Consider the following 3,834-nt stretch of genomic DNA (forward strand, 5'->3'; position numbering starts at 1 on the left):
GTTATTATTATTATTATTATTATTATTATTACTACTACTACTACTACTACTATTATTATTATTATTATTATTATTATCATTGTCATTGTTGTTATTATTGTTATTACTATTATTATTGTTGTTGTTGTACTATTGTCGTTTATAATTTGTACAATTAACCTCCCTATGGTTCGACCCCTATCTTGCCGGGTTATTTATTACTTCGACACTCCTGCACTTGGGAGAAGACATCAAACTTTTAGTCGTGTCATAATTATAGTTTTGATACTAATAATGACGATGATGAAAATGATGATTCAGATGAAGAAGGTGAGTTATTTTGGGAAAGGGAGTTCGATAATCAGAGATTGATTTTATACACGGCAGGTGCCATAGCTTTATATTATAATACTTATACATATAAGGAGCCTTGTATGGATTTGTACAACACTGGAATGCAATGGTTGATAGAAATATTACATAGACATTGGATGCGCTGTGTAAACATGTTTAGGATGGATGCGACAACATTTTAGAGTCTGTGCTTTATACTTGAAAACCATTATGGGTTAAAGGCATCTAGAAGAATGTGTGTTTTTGAAAAAATTGGAATATTTCTTTATACAATAGTTTTGGGTGCTTCCAACAGGGAAGTTCAGGAGCGATTCCAACATTCAGGAGAAACAATTAGTAGGTACTTTAATGAGGTTCTTAGATCAGTTTGTTTGCTCGCTATAGATTTAATTCAACCTGCAAATCCCGGGTTCGTAAACATACCAGGGGAAATTATGAATAATCTGAGGTATATGTCACATTTCAAGGTAATGTTGTTAATCGTGTTTGTTAATGGTGATTCATATTTCATGAATTTGTGAAATTTAATTTTTTTGTCAGCTCAAATTGATGTTATTTTGTTGGTTTATCGTATATTAGAATTGTGTTGGAGCTATTGATGGTACACATGTCCGTGCACGTGTTTCTTTTGAAAAGCAAATCCATTTATCGGCCGAAAAGGTGTGCCGACCTAGAATGTTATGGCTGCATGTAGCTTTGACATGCAATTCATATTTGTTTCGGCGAGTTGGGAAGGAAGTGCATATGATACACGAATTTTTCTCGAGGTAATTGACAATCCATGTATAAAATTTCCTAAGTCACCAGAAGGTAGTAATATGTGTATGTGTGTGTGTGTGTGTGTATGATAATTAATGTTATTTTGTTTTTTTTTTAATTTTCAGTTTAAAACAATTATATGTTTTTCCAGGGAAATACTACTTGGTTGATTCGGGATATCCTAATGAATATGGATTTTCAGGTCCATATAGAGGTCAAAGATATTATTTGCAAGAATTTAGGAGGTAAGGACAACCATAAACTTGTGAAGAAATTTTCAACTATATGCACTCTTCATTACGTTGTGCGATAGAACGAACATTTGGAGTTTGGAAAAAAAGATGGTGAATCCTACAGAATATGTCATCCTATAATTACAAGGCACAAGTTCAAATTGTTGTCACATCCATAAGAATTTATAGTTACATTAGAAGAACTTCAATGCAAGATGTGGCATTTATAGAGTTCGATCGCCATCCTGATTTTGTGCCCGGTGATTTTCTAATTGATGTGGCTTCATATTCACAAAGCCAAGAACACCAAAGACCTTCATGAATGAATTACGTACATAATAGGGTTGCTACAAGTTTAATGACATAATTATAAATTATTGCTCTAATATGTTTAGGTCTATTTGCAAACATTTATTGGTTGTAATGTAACTTCATTAATATTATGCATTAAGTCCTTTCAGGTAATTATACAATAAAATGAAATTGAACCACAATTTCTAACCAAACACATTAAATAACTTTTTTCTTAACCTTAATTTCAACAAAGTTTTAAACAACACATATATTTTTTCAAATCAATCTCAATTAAAAGCACTTTTTATGAAACTACTTTTTTCAAACCACAACCGCAATAGCTACCACAATACCAAACACACTCTGCATGGTGAACGAAAACAGTGCAATAACTGTTTTTCTCTCCTATAAAAAAATTATTTGTTGCTAAAATAGGTTTTTTTTTTATAAAATCTATTAGGTATTATTAGATTGATTATAGATGTAAAAGTCTTTTCATATTCTCAAGACACGATAAAATTCTTAGTTGCCCTTAAAATAAAATAAATATTTAACTAGAATGTAGGGTTTTCTAGTATTTTTTTTCTATTTAAAAGCACACCAAAATAATTAAATTGCTTTTAGAAGTAAAAATTATTTAAGTGATATCATTATTCCAACTTCCAACTATGGTTTTTTGGTTGATATCAATTTGATCATTAAAAAATTAGTATTTTAATAAATTTTAAATATAATTTAAAAGGAAAATGAATGGTATACCAATGAGTTGAGAGTTGAGATTCCTTTATTAACTATGAATTTAGAATTTTATAGGTTATAGGTATGAGAAATTAACCTAGATTTAGAAGATTTGTTTAGGTTTGCTTGATTTTTTTTCATTCTTTTAAGCATGTGTTTTTTCAATTTAAACCTTTCGCACTTATTTAACTCGGTATCCAACTTTATTGTTTTTTAAATTGCTTTCTATAGGAATTTTTACTAATTTTAAAAATAACTTGAGTTATCTCGAGTCTTTTATTTATCATTATTTGTTTAATTTATTTTTTAAAAAAATATTTTTAAATTAAATGAACTTAACTGATTAAATATAAACATTAGATGCTAACTTTTTTATTTGTTTTATTTGTTTTTTTAATTGTTGTTCTGACAATACATGTAATCTCTTCTAGTATCACCTTGTAACTTTTTATAGTGAAATTAGAACCATTTTAGTTAATATTTTTTGTGATTGGGTGGGACAATGTTCACAATGGAGTGAGAGTAAATCTTTAATTACAAGTATGATATTGCATATTTATTTTTTATAGTTAATTATTGTTAATTTTTTATTGTTAGGTTTATTTTATTATCAATATTTTTTTAATTATATTATTAAATTATTCAAGTTTATTTAATAACTTTAAGTCATTAATTGAAGTCTCGTATTTTTCTTGTTTCTTCAGAAACGTTAACATTGTTTAACATCTAGTTATTATTATGTGATAAAGAGACAAAGACAATAAGGATAAAAAATGTGTTTAGTTAAAGAAATAAAAATAGAAATATAAAAATAATTTTTTTTATAAAAAAATTTTAAAGTAAATTTTTGTACTTTTAAAACAAGAGGTATAATATATCTGGAGACAAAATTTTTGTACTTTTAAAACAAGAGGTACAATATATATGGAGACAATATTTATTATTTTTTATTCATAAAATATCATTTTTAAAAACTTTCCTTTTCAAAATTATACAACCAAGACGTGCAAATATAAAATAGTTATTATTATAACTTTAAAATTTATCTTGATTGTCGATTCAGGGGAAAGCCTGAGTCATTGGTCGGGGCTTAGGTCACATATCATGTTGACACGAGTTAATATAAGATAGAAATGGTTATTATTGTAATTTTAAAATATAATTTGGGGGTCAATCCAGAAAAAAGCTCGGGTTTTCAGTGAGGTTGATCATTGACCTAGATTAATGTATAAACAAAAATAGTTATCATCATAGTTTAAAAAATTAACTAAAAGATCAACTTGGAGCAAAACTCGAGTCATATGACAAAAGAGTCAACACAAAATAAAAATGATTATTATTATCGTTTTAAAACTTAATTCAGGAGTCAATATAGGATAAGATTTGGTTCAATGTAATGATAAAATTTGTTATTTTTATAGTTTTAAAACCAACTTAGTGGTTGATAGATGCAAGACTCACATTACGAGACAGAAGG

Source organism: Populus euphratica, unplaced genomic scaffold (assembly GCF_000495115.2).
Source record: "Populus euphratica unplaced genomic scaffold, PopEup_1.0 scaffold34.1, whole genome shotgun sequence".
Taxonomy (NCBI): Eukaryota; Viridiplantae; Streptophyta; class Magnoliopsida; order Malpighiales; family Salicaceae; genus Populus; species Populus euphratica.